This window comes from Aegilops tauschii, chromosome 6, assembly GCF_002575655.3.
Source record: "Aegilops tauschii subsp. strangulata cultivar AL8/78 chromosome 6, Aet v6.0, whole genome shotgun sequence".
NCBI classification, from domain to species: domain Eukaryota; kingdom Viridiplantae; phylum Streptophyta; class Magnoliopsida; order Poales; family Poaceae; genus Aegilops; species Aegilops tauschii.
The window spans coordinates 488,320,579-488,335,017 of NC_053040.3; the positions used below are offsets into that span (position 1 = coordinate 488,320,579).

The window sequence follows — 14,439 nt, forward strand, 5'->3', positions numbered from 1 at the left end:
TGAGTGTATGCGCGTATATATGAGGCTCGCATCCGTACTATGAGAAAAAATATGTATATTTTCCATAGATGTATGGAATATTTATATCTCATGGCAATGAACGGACACGTTCAAAACTGAAAACCGTAGTATGGTGTGGACCGACCAGGATTGGAAATCTGTCTCCGTGTCGGAATTCGCCGGTGACACGCTGTTCTGGTCACCCGGCGTAGCGGGACCTCTTAAAAGCCCACACGATGACGCCCTCGGGGCCTCGTCAAGAGAGAAGCCACGCACGGGGACGAAGAGGAACCAAACGACAAGCGATCGATCGCGTCCTTTTCGATCAGAAGATCAGTGCTGATATCAGATGGCGCACGGGCAGGAGTCGTCGCCGACGCAGGCCGCCGGCGCCGGGGCCGCCACGCTGTGCGCGAACGGCTGCGGGTTCTATGGGAGCGCCGCGACCGAGAACATGTGCTCCAAGTGCTACCGCGACCACCTCAAGGCCACCGACACGGCTGCCCCCGGCCCCGCCGTCGAGGGGGGAGACGAAGATCAAGGCCGACGACGTGGCCAACCTCGCCTTCAACCTCAAGACATCGCTGAGCCTGCAGGATCACTCTGCAGCTGCCGCCGCCGAGGCGCCGACCGCCAAGACACCAGCGGCCGAGGCGTCGGCGAAGAAGCCGACCAGGTGCATGGCGTGCAAGAAGAAGGTGGGGCTGCTGGGGTTCGCGTGCCGGTGCGGCGGCACCTTCTGCTCGCTGCACCGCTACGTGGACGGGCATGCGTGCAACTTCGACTACAAGAAGGTCGACCGTGAGAAGATCGCGCAGCAGAACCCTCTCGTCGTGGCACCCAAGATCCACAACAAGATTTGAAGGCACAAGGAGTTCAATAACATGAGAGTTTTTTCTAGGGACATGTACATAGTTACTATCTCTCGTCTTTAGATCTTTCACGTATGCGCTAGCTCTTTAAGTTGAAGAGAGCCGCCGATGTTGATTTTTCTTGTTATCTATTTATAGTCATATATTCATACAGATTGGTGTAAATACGTACCATCGTGTTATTCGATCGTTCTTGTCCGATGGTACAATGGTGAACCCGGCGAGTTTGGAGGCAACTCGACGACTAGGGTTTGTATCTAGTCCTAACCTTGATGATGATGTTGACCATGTAGAACTTGGATCCGCTGTGCGGACCTCTCCTCTCTTTATGTAGGGCTAGCGAGATGGTGTGAACCTTAGAAAGGGTTGATCAAGGTTACACCTGACTCATTTTTGTGCACCAAGTTGGCTCACCGTCATCGACAGGCCTTCCAATGCTTAACAGAGACTAGTGCCTGGGGTGTGCCCCAGGCGCACCTCTTGAGGCAATCATGTGCGCACTTCTCTTGTTTGAGTGTCTCAGATCGTCATGTGCATTCATTTTACGCAGCAGCATTGTTCATTACTGGTTTAACATGTCTTTGCACTCCTCCTGACGCAGTCCTCTATGCTACTATGTTTGCTCCGTGCATTGGGCTGCCTTGTCTGTAACTTGTGTACATGAGATTGTTCAGATGATGAACAAATATCAAGGCCCTCGGGCACCAATGCCATGAGTAAACAAACAATAGAGAATAAGATACACTATGGGACATAGTACATGTGATTAGAGTCCCACATAGAGCATAATTCAGTTAGACAATTCAAATCCAAAGGAAATAAAGCTAACATGGAGAATTATATGTGACACAAAAGCATTTGAAGGCCTGAAGTTCACTACGCGGGATATCGGACACAAAAGTATTACAAGGCCTGAAGTTGACTACATGTGATATACATAGGCAGGAGTTAGGTTTGCAGTTCGTTAGCCCCATCTAGACAAAACATTTTAGCTAAGAATATATTCGCCATCTCCAGCACGTCCAATGTTCTCACGAAGTACACGAACCTTCACAAACATACCAACGAAATACCTATCAAAATTCAATGTGTTTGACACCACCACAAATTCGGACACTACAGAGTAGTTTCATCAAACCTCTCAAGTGTGTCCCTGCTCAAGCGCACAGGGTGTTCCTCCAGATGTAACCACGCCAGCTGAGAATCTGCTTGCTCCTTCGCCGCGTGATCGTGCGTCACGAACAACTACATCAACCGTGGCGTGATCTTCTCCATCTGCCCACTGCCCGACACCACCTCATAATAGTTAGTATATTCCATTTTTCTGAAACATATGTCAATTATATGAAGTATTATTTCCATATATGAGAAAAGGAAAAATATACACCCATATGCACCTTGATTGCATACAATATTTGGACTGCACTAATGTGCAATGAATGCAAAGGACACACTCCAGTTGTGTACAAAAAAAAAGAACAATGGTCTGATTAATACACATAGGTATGGAGGTATAAGCAACAAACATGGCCACATGTAAACAAGCAGGGGGGAGAATATCCATCAGAATTCTAAACCACCTTTTCATTTCTGACTATTTAAAAAAATAGGAGCAGATTGGTGAAAGTCAGGTCATGCAAATGCATTTCATGCTTACTCCAAAATAAGACAAATTAGTATAGATGTATTTTGTTGTCAATTGTCAACTAAAGTTGCAGCAATATTCTGGTTCATATGCAATGCATAATGTACCGTTCATCTTAAACCATGAAAAATTATCACTTGAAAGTGACATCAATACAAGTAGGATATCAGTAAAAGTAGGGATCTCAACATATCAATGTTTATCCTAAGTCATGGATTAATCGTATTCCTAGAAAAGCAAAATATATTATGTGTGCAATGTGAAGAGGCTAAGAAACTTAACATGATTGACATACCTCAAAATGTTTGATAATTGAAATAAGCAAATAATCATGATATCAGCTCTTTGATCAATCTGCCAGCAAATGGTTACAATATTCTCCAACTTCGAACAATTAAATGGTATTTCTGTCTTTGCAAGGGAGGTATATTTGATTATCAGTTTCCGGTAGTGGCACTGGTGAGAAGAATAGAAAACAATTAACTAAACATAATGTATAGAAACAACAACATTGAACAAGAAGCAAATGTTATGAGCTCCTCCGAAGGGCATTGAGATACTGAAAATCATTACCTTGTATAGATTAAGGCCTCCTTTGGTTTGTAGGAATTATGTGGGTATCTCATGAAGGAAATATGCCCTAGAGGCAATAATAAAGTTATTATTTATTTCCTTATATCATGATAAATGTTTATTATTCATGCTAGAATTGTATTAACCGGAAACATAATACATGTGTGAATACATAGACAAACATAGTGTCACTAGTATGCCTCTACTTGACTAGCTCCTTGATCAAAGATGGTTATGTTTCCTAGCCATAGACATGAGTTGTCATTTGATTAACGGGATCACATCATTAGGAGAATGATGTGATTGACTTGACCCATTCCGTTAGCTTAGCACACGATCGTTTAGTATTCTGCTATTACTTTCTTCATGACTTATACATGTTCCTATGACTATGAGATTATGCAACTCCCGTTTACCAGAGGAACACTTTGTGTGCTACCAAACGTCACAACATAACTGGGAGATTATAAAGGTGCTCTACAGGTGTCTCCGAAGGTACTTGTTGGGTTGGCGTATTTCGAGATTAGGATTTGTCACTCCGATTGTCGGAGAGGTATCTCTGGGCCCACTCGGTAATGCACATCACTATAAGACTTGCAAGCATTGCAACTAATGAGTTAGTTGCGGGATGATGTATTACGGAACGAGTAAAGAGACTTGCCGATAACGAGATTGAACTAGGTATTGAGATACCGACAATCGAATCTCGGGCAAGTAACATACCGATGACAAAGGGAACAACGTATGTTGTTATGCGGTCTGGCCGATAAAGATCTTCGTAGAATATGTGGGAGCCAATATGAGCATCCAGGTTCCGCTTTTGGTTATTGACCGGAGACGTGTCTCGGTCATGTCTACATAGTTCTCGAGCCCGTAGGGTCCGCACGCTTAAAGTTCGATGATGGTTATATTATGAGTTTATGTGATTTGATGTACCGAAGGTAGTTTGGAGTCCCGGATGAGATTGGGGACATGACGAGGAGTCTCGAAATGGTCGAGACGTAAAGATCGATATATTGGACGACTATATTCGTGTTGGCGAACGTAGCAGAAATTCAAAATTTTCTAGGCATCACCAAGATCAATCTATGGATTAACTAGCAACGAGAGAGAGGGGAGTGCATCTTCATACCCTTGAAGATCGCGAGCGGAAGCGTTCAAGAGAACGGGGTTGATGGAGTCGTACTCGTCGTGATCCAAATCACCGATGATCCTAGCGCCCAACGGACGGCACCTCCGCGTTCAACACACGTACGGAGCAGCGGCGTCTCCTCCTTCTTGATCCAGCAAGGGGGGAGGAGAGGTTGATGGAGAACCAGCAGCACGACGGCGTGGTGGTGGAAGTAGCGGGATTCCAACAGGGCTTCGCCAAGCGCTGCGGGAGGAGGGAGATGTGTCACGGGAGGGAGAGGGAGGTGTCAGGGCTTAGGTTATTGCTGCCCTCCCCTTCCCCACATATATATAGGGGCAAGGGAGAGGGGGGGCGCAGCCTTGGCCCTTCCTCCAAGGAAGGGTGCGGCCAGGGAGGAGTCCATCCCCCCCAAGGCACCTAGGAGGTGCCTTCCCCCTTTATTAGGACTCTCCCTTTCTCTTATCTCTTGGCGCATGGGCCTCTTGGGGCTGGTGCCCTTGGCCCATATAGGCCAAGGCGCACACCTCTACAGCCCATGTGGCCCCCAGGGCAGGTGGACCCCCTTGGTGGACCCCCGGACCCCTTTCGGCACTCCCGGTACAATACCGATAATGCGCGAAACTTTTCCGGCGACCAAAACAAGACTTCCCATATATAAATCTTTACCTCCGGACCATTCCGGAACTCCTCGTGACGTCCGGGATCTCATCCGGGACTCCGAGCAACTTTCGGGTTACCGCATACTAATATCTCTACAACCCTAGCGTCACCGAACCTTAAGTGTGTAGACCCTACGGGTTCGGAAGACACGCAGACATGACCGAGACGACTCTCCGGTCAATAACCAACAGCGGGATCTGGATACCCATGTTGGCTCCCACATGCTCCTCGATGATCTCATCGGATGAACCATGATGTCGAGGATTCAATCAATCCCGTATTCAATTCCCTTTGTCAATCGGTATGTTACTTGCCCGAGATTCGATCGTCGGTATCCCAATACCTCGTTCAATCTCGTTACCGGCAAGTCTCTTTACTCATTCCATAACGCATGATCCCGTGGCTAACTCCTTAGTCACATTGAGCTCATTATGATGATGCATTACCGAGTGGGCCCAGAGATACCTCTCCGTCATACGGAGTGACAAATCCCAGTCTCGATTCGTGCCAACCCAACAGACACTTTCGGAGATACCTGTAGTGCACCTTTATAGCCACCCAGTTACGTTGTGACGTTTGGTACACCCAAAGCATTCCTACGGTATCCGGGAGTTGCACAATCTCATGGTCTAAGGAAATGATACTTGACATTAGAAAAGCTCTTAGCAAACGAACTACACGATCTCTTGCTATGCTTAGGATTGGGTCTTGTCCATCACATCATTCTCCTAATGATGTGATCCCGTTATCAATGACATCCAATGTCCATGGTCAGGAAACCATAACCATCTATTGATCAACGAGCTAGTCAACTAGAGGCTTACTAGGGACATGTTGTGGTCTATGTATTCACACATGTATTACGGTTTCCAGTTAATACAATTATAGCATGAACAATAGACAATTATCATGAACAAGGAAATACAATAATAACCATTTTATTATTGCCTCTAGGGCATATTTCCAACAGTCTCCCACTTGCACTAGAGTCAATAATCTAGTTCACATCACCATGTGATTAACACTCAAAGTTCACATCGCCATGTGACTAATACCCACGATTTTACTAGAATCAATAATCTAGTTCACATCACCATGTGATTAACACTCAATGAGTTCTAGGGTTTGATCATGTTATGCTTACGAGAGAGGTTTTAGTCAACGAGTCTGCAACATTCAGATACGTGTGTGCTTTACAAATCTCTATGTCATCTTGTAGATGTAGCTACCACGCGCCACTTGGAACTATTCCAAATAACTGCCCTACTATACGAATCCGGTTTACTACTCAGAGTCATCCGGATTAGTGTCAAAGTTTGCATCGACGTAACCCTTTACGACGAACTCTTTTACCACCTCCATAATCGAGAAAATTCCTTAGTCCACTAGATACTAAGGACAAGTTCGACTGCTGTCATGTGATCCATTCCCGGATCACTATTGTACCCCTTGACTAACTCATGGCAAGGCACACTTCAGGTGCGGTACACAGCATAGCATATTGTAGAGCCTACGTCTAAAGCATAGGGGACGACCTTCGTCCTTTCTCTCTCTTCTGCCGTGGTCAGGTCTTGAGTCTTACTCAATACTCACACCTTGTAACACAGCCAAGAACTCCTTCTTTACTGATCTATTTTGAACTCCTTCAAAATCTTGTCACGGTATGTATTCATTTGAAAGTACTATTAAGCGTTTTTGATCTATCCTTATAGATCTTGATGCTCAATGTTCAAGTAGCTTAATCTAGGTTTTTCCATTGAAAAACACTTTTCAAATAACCCTGTATGTTTTCCAGAAATTCTACATCATTTCTGATCAACAATATGTCAACAACATATACTCATCAGAAATTCTATAGTGCTCCCACTCACTTCTTTGGAAATACAAGTTTCTCATAAACTTTGTATAAACCCAAAATCTTTGATCATCTCATCAAAGCGTACATTCCAACTCCGAGATGCTTACTCCAATCCTTAGAAGGATTGCTGGAGCTTTGCATACTTGTTAGCATCTTTCAGGATTGACAAAACCTTTTGGTTGTATCACATACAACCTTTCCTCAAGAAAATCGTCGAGGAAACAATGTTTTGACATCCTATCTGCAAGATTTCATAAATAATGCAGTAACTGCTAATATAATTCCAACAGACTCTTAGCATTGCTACGAGTGAGAAAATCTCATCGCAGTCAACTCCTTGAACTTGTCAAAAAACATCTTAACGACAAGTCGAGCTTTCTTAATGGTGATACTTACCATCATTGTCTGTCTTCCCTTTTAAAATCCATCTGCACCCAACAGCCTTACGACCATCAAGTAGTTCTTCCAAATTCTATACTTTGTTTTCATACATGGATCCTCTCGGTTTTATGGCCTCAAGCCATTCGTCGGAATCTGGGCCCACCATCGCTTCTCCATAGCTCGTAGGTTCATTGTTGTCTAGCAACATCACTTCCAAGACAGGATTATGTACCACTCTGAAGTAGTTCGCATCCTTGTCGTCCTACGAGGTTTGGTACTGACTTGATCCAAAGTTTCATGATCACTATCATAAGCTTCCACTTAAATTGGTGTAGGTGCCACAGGAACAACTTCCTGTGCCCTGCTACACACTAGTTGAAGTCATGGTTCAATAACCTCATCAAGTCTCCACCATCCTCCCACTCAATTCTTTTGAGAGAAACTTTTCCTCGAGAAAGGACCCGTTTCTAGAAACAATCACTTCTGCTTCCAGATCTGAAATAGGAGGTATACCCGACTGTTTTGGGTATTCTATGAAGATGCATTTATCCGCTTTGGGTTCGAGCTTATCAGCCTAAAACTTTTTCACATAAGCGTCGCAACCCCAAACTTTTAAGAAACAACAGCTTAGGTTTCTCTAAACCATAGTTCATACGGTGTCGTCTCAACGAAATTGCGTGGTGCCCTATTTAAAGTGAATGTGGTTCTCTCTAATGCCTAACCCATAAACGACAATGGTAATTTGATAAGAGACATCATGGTATGCACCATATCCAATAGGGTGCAGTTATGATGTTCGGACACACCATCACACTATGGTGTTCCAGGCGGTATTAATTGTGAAACACTTTCCACAATGTCTTAATTGTGTGCCAAACTCGTAACTCAGATATTCATCTCTATGATCATATTATAGACATTTTATCCTCTTGTCACGACGATCTTCAACTTCACTCTGAAATCACTTGAACCTTTCAATAATTCAGACTTGTGTTTCATTAAGTAAATACACTCAGCATCTACTCAAATCGTCTGTGAAGTAAGAACATAACGATATCCACTGCGTGCCTCAACACTCATTGGACTGCACACATCAAAATGTATTACTTCCAACAAGTTGCTTTCTTGTTCCATCTTACTGAAAACGAGATCTTTCAGTCATCTTGCCCATGTGGTATGATTTGCATGTCTCAAGTGATTCAAAATCAAGTGAGTCCAAACGATCCATCTGCATGGAGTTTCTTCATGCAAATATACCAATAGACATGGTTTGCATGTCTCAATCTTTCAAAAACCGAGTGAGTCCAAAGATCCATCTACATGGAGCTTCTTCATGCGTTCTATACCAATATGACTCAAATGGCAGTGCCACAAGTATGTGGTACTATCATTACTATTTTATATCTTTTGGCACGAACATGTGTATCACTACGATCGAGATTCATTTTAGGTGCAAGACCATTGAAGGTATTATTCAAATAAACAGAGTAACCATTATTCTCCTTAAATGAATTACCGTATTGCGATAAACATAATCCAATCATGTCTATGCTCAACGCAAACACCAAATAACAATTATTTAGGTTTAACACCAATCTCGATGGTAGAGGGAGCGTGCGATGTTTGATCACATCAACCTTGGAAACACTTCCAACACATATCGTCATCTCACCTTTAGCTAGTCTCCGTTTATTCCGCAGCTTTTATTTCGAGTTACTAACACTTAGCAACCGCACCGGTATCTAATACCCTGGTGCTACTAGGAGTACTAGTAAAGTACAAATTCATATAATGTATATCCAATATACTTCTGTCGACCTTGCCTGCCTTCTCATCTACGAAGTATCTAGGGTAGATCTGCTTCAGTGACCATTCCCCTCATTACAGAAGCACTTAGTCTCGGGTTTGGGTTCAACCTTAGGATTCTTCACTAGAGCAGCAAATGATTTGTCGTTTCATGAAGTATCCCTTTTTTTGCCCTTGCCCTTCTTGAAACTAGTGGTTTTACTAACCATCAACAATTGATGCTCCTATTTGATTTCTACTTTTATGGTGTCAAGCATCGCGAATAGCTCAAGGATCATCACATCTATCCCTGATATGTTATAGTTCCTCACGAAGCTCTAATAGCTTGGTGGCAGTGACTATGGAGAACCATCACTATCTCATCTGGAAGATTAACTCCCACTCGATTCAAGCGATTGTGGTACTCAGACAATCTGAGCACATGCTCAACGATTGAGCTTTTCTCCCTTAGTCTGCAGGCTTAAGAAACTTGTCAGAGGTCTCATACCTCTTGACGTGGGCACTAGTCTGAAATCCCAATTTCAGTCTTCGGAACATCTCATATGTTCTGCGACGTTTCAAAAACGTCTTTGGTGCCACAATTCTAAACCGTTAGCATTACGCACTGAACTATCACGTAGTCATCAAAACGTGTATGTCAGATGTTTCGCAACATCTACAGACGACGCTGAGGTTCAGCACACCGAGCGGTGCATTAAGGACATAAGCCTTCTGTGCAGCAATGAGGACAATCCTCAGTTTACGAACCCAGTCCGCATAATTGCTACTACCAACTTTCAACTAAATTTTCTCTAGGAACATATCTTAAACAGTAGAACTAAAGCATAAGCTATGACATAATTTGCAAAGACCTTTTGACTATGTTCATGATAATTAAGTTCATCTAATCAAATTATTTAATGAACTCTCACTCAGATAGACATCCCTCTAGTCATCTAAGTGATACATGATCCGAATCGACTAGGCCGTGTCCGATCATCACGTGAGACGGACTAGTCATCAACGGTGAACATCTCCATGTTGATCGTATCTACTATACGACTCATGTTCGACCTTTCGGTCTCTTGTGTTCCGAGGCCATGTCTGTACATGCTAGGATCGTCAAGTCAACCTAAGTGTTTCGCATGTGTAAATCTGGCTTACACACGTTGTATGCGAACGTTAGAATCTATCAAAGCCGATCATCACGTGGTGCTTCGAAACAACGAACCTTCGCAACGGTGCACAGTTAGGGGGAACACATCTCTTGAAATTTTAGTGAGGGATCATCTTATTTATGCTACCGTCGTTCTAAGCAAATAAGATGTAAACATGACAAACATCACATGCAGATCATAAAGTGACATGATATGGCCAATATCATCTTGCGCCTTTTGATCTCCATCTTCGAGGCGCGGCGTGATCACCTTCGTCACCGGCATGACACCATGATCTCCATCATCATGATCTCCATCATCGTGTCTTCATGAAGTTGTCTCGCCAACTATTACTTCTACTACTATGGCTAACGGTTAGCAATAAAGTAAAGTAATTACATGGCGTTGTTCATTGACACGCGGGTCATATAATAAATTAAGACAACTCCTATGGCTCCTGCCGGTTGTCATACTCATCGACATGCAAGTCGTGATTCCTATTACAAGAACATGATCAATCTCCTACATCACATATATCATTCATCACATCCTTTTGGCCATATCACATCACATAGCATACCCTGCAAAAACAAGTTAGACGTCCTCTAATTGTTGTTGCATGTTTTACGTGGCTGCTATGGGTTTCTAGCAAGAACGTTTCTTACCTACGCAAAAGCCACAACGGTGATATGCCAATTGCTATTTACCCTTCATAAGGACCCTCTTCATCGAATCTGATCCGACTAAAGTGGGAGAGACAGACACCCGCTAGCCACCTTATGCATCAAGTGCATGTCAGTCGGTGGAACCTGTCTCACGTAAGAGTACGTGTAAGGTCAGTCCGGGCCGCTTCATCCCACAATGCCGCCAAATCAAGATAAGACTAGTAACGGTAAGCAAATTGAACAAATCATCGCCCACAACTACTTTGTGTTCTACTCGTGCATAGAATCTACGCATAGACCTGGCTCATGATGCCACTGTTGGGGAACGTAGCAGAAATTCAAAATTTTCTACGCATCACTAAGATCAATCTATGGATTAACTAGCAACGAGAGAGAGGGGAGTGCATCTTCATACCCTTGAAGATCGCGAGCGGAAGCGTTCAAGAGAACGGGGTTGATGGAGTCGTACTCGTCGTGATCCAAATCACCGATGATCCTACCGTCGAACGGACGGCACCTCCGCGTTCAACACACGTACGGAGGAGCGACGTCTCCTCCTTCTTGATCCAGCAAGGGGGGAGGAGAGGTTGATGGAGATCCAGCAGCACGACGGCGTGGTGGTGGAAGTAGCGGGATTCCAACAGGGCTTCGCCAAGCGCTGCGGGAGGAGGGAGATGTGTCACGGGAGGGAGAGGGAGGCGTCAGGGCTTAGGTTATTGCTGCCCTCCCCTTCCCCACATATATATAGGGGCAAGGGAGAGGGGGGCGCCGCCTAGGCCCTTCCTCCAAGGAAGGGTGCGGCCAGGGAGGAGTCCATCCCCCCCAAGGCACCTAGGAGGTGCCTTCCCCCTTTAGGACTCTCCCTTTCTCTTATCTCTTGGCGCATGGGCCTCTTGGGGCTGGTGGCCTTGGCCCATATAGGCCAAGGCGCACACCTCTACAGCCCATGTGGCCCCCAGGGCAGGTGGACCCCCTTGGTGGACCCCCGGACCCCTTTCGGCACTCCCGGTACACTACCGATAATGCGCGAAACTTTTCCGGCGACCAAAACAAGACTTCCCATATATAAATCTTTATCTCTGGACCATTCCGGAACTCCTCGCGACGTCCGGGATCTCATCCGGGACTCCGAACAACTTTCGGGTTACCACATACGAATATCTCTACAACCCTAGCGTCACCGAACCTTAAGTGTGTAGACCCTACGGGTTCGGGAGACACGCAGACATGACCGAGACGACTCTCCGGTCAATAACCAACAGTGGGATCTGGATACCCATGTTGGCTCCCACATGCTCCTCGATGATCTCATCGGATGAACCACGATGTCGAGGATTCAATCAATCCCGTATTCAATTCCCTTTGTCAATCGGTATGTTACTTGCCCGAGATTCGATCGTCGGTATCCCAATACCTCGTTCAATCTTGTTACCGGCAAGTCTCTTTACTCGTTCCATAACGCATGATCCCGTGGTTAACTCCTTAGTCACATTGAGCTCATTATGATGATGCATTACCGAGTGGGCCCAGAGATACCTCTCCGTCATACGGAGTGACAAATCCCAGTCTCGATTCATGCCAACCCAACAGACACTTTCGGAGATACCTGTAGTGCACCTTTATAGCCACCCAGTTACGTTGTGACGTTTGGTACACCCAAAGCATTCCTACGGTATCCGGGAGTTGCACAATCTCATGGTCTAAGGAAATGATACTTGACATTAGAAAAGCTCTTAGCAAACGAACTACACGATCTTGTGATATGCTTAGGATTGGGTCTTGTCCATCACATCATTCTCCTACTGATGTGATCCCGTTATCAATGACATCCAATGTCCATGGTCAGGAAACCATAACCATCTATTGATCAACGAGCTAGTCAACTAGAGGCTTACTAGGGACATGTTGTGGTCTATGTATTCACACATGTATTACGGTTTCCAGTTAATACAATTATAGCATGAACAATAGACAATTATCATGAACAAGGAAATACAATAATAACCATTTTATTATTGCCTCTAGGGCATATTTCCAACAATTCGGACATCGGAAAGGTTCCGAGTGATTCAGGTATTTTTCAGAGTACCGGAGAGTTACTTGAATTCGCCGGGGAGTATATGGGCCTTATTGGTCTTTAGGGGAAAGGGAGAGGAGAGGCTGCGCGCCCCCCAAGGCCTAGTCTGAATTGGACTAGGGGGAGGGGCTGCGCCCCCTCCTTCCTTCTCTTCTCTCTCCCCTTTCCTTGACTCCTACTCCTACTACTTGGAAGGGGGGAATCCTACTCCCGGTGGGAGTAGGACTCCTCCTAGGGCGCGCTATCGAGAGGGCCGGCCCTCCCCCTTCTCCACTCCTTTATATATATACGGGGAGGGGGGCACCCCTTGGAGACACAACAATTGATCATTTGATCTTTTAGCCGTGTGCGGTGCCCGCCTCCACCATAGTCCACCTCGATAATACTGTAGCGGTGCTTAGGCGAAGCCCTGCGTCGGTAGAACATCATCATCGTCACCACGCCGTCGTCCTGACGAAACTCTCCCTCAACACTCGGCTGGATCGGAGTTCGAGGGACGTCATCGGGCTGAACGTGTGCTGAACTCGGAGGTGCCGTGCGTTCGGTACTTGATCGGTCCGATCGTGAAGACGTACGACTACATCAACCGCGTTGTGCTAACGCTTCCGCTTTTGGTCTACGAGGGTACGTGGACAACACTCTCCCCTCTTGTTGCTATGCATCACCATGATCTTGCGTGTGCGTAGGAATTTTTTTGAAATTACTATGTTCCCCAACATCTCATAGGATAGGATTTCTATAGAAAAAATTCCTTTACAGCCCATTGGTTTATAGGAATGAAATCCTATTCCTATGGAGGAATTCTTCCTATCCTCCACATTTCATAGGAAAATAAACATTAGCCTAGACTCAATGGAAAAAAATCCTATGATGTGAACCAAAGGGCATCTTCTTTCATATTCCTATTCATAGGATTTCAGATACATGTCATTTCATTTCCTATGACTTTTCTATTCCTATAATTTTTCTACCCTATGAACCAAAGGAGGCCTAAGATCCAATGGAAGAAAAGCAGGTGAGAAATATGCATAGATAGGTAGCTAAGCAGAATGTGTAGTCATTACAAAAAGGAAGCAAGATTCTAATGAGATAGAGTCCAAGATAATTGACAAAAATGAAAGAAAGGCAATGGAGAAATAGGCATAGAATGGAGTATGTATTTCATACATACAAGGATAAAAACAATGCATGGTAGCATTACCTTCTTCTGAATTTTCTTATCAGCCATGTCGGTTTCAACATCAAATCCATCCTTATGTATCTTAGCATGAACCTGGGCATCAGAAGCAGATTGTCATTTAACTCGAAAGAAAAAGAACTCGGCTATCGGCTAATTGATTACCACGAGAACTCAACATCAAATCCAGCCTTATCTATCTTAGCATGAACCTGGGCATCAGAAGCGGATTGTCATTTAACTTGAAAGAGAAAGAACTCGGCTAATTGATTACCATGAGAACCAGCTAAGACACCGACAAACTGCTAAACATACCAAATGGAAAGACAGTGACCGACATAGTTGAAACTAACACACAAGGGTGAGTTAACTGTTTCCACTCTCATGCGTGATCCGAGCCAAATCCAAAGGCAAGGACGGAGGATCAAAACCAGTGCAGTGAACATCGTAAATTAGG

General features: G+C 44.7%; 1 pseudogene; it reads left to right on the plus strand.

Annotated features, from left to right (window-relative positions):
* The first annotated feature begins 349 nt into the window (after window positions 1-349).
* Window positions 350-863, plus strand: LOC109775678 (zinc finger A20 and AN1 domain-containing stress-associated protein 12-like; annotated as a pseudogene).
* Window positions 864-14,439: the final 13,576 nt, after the last annotated feature.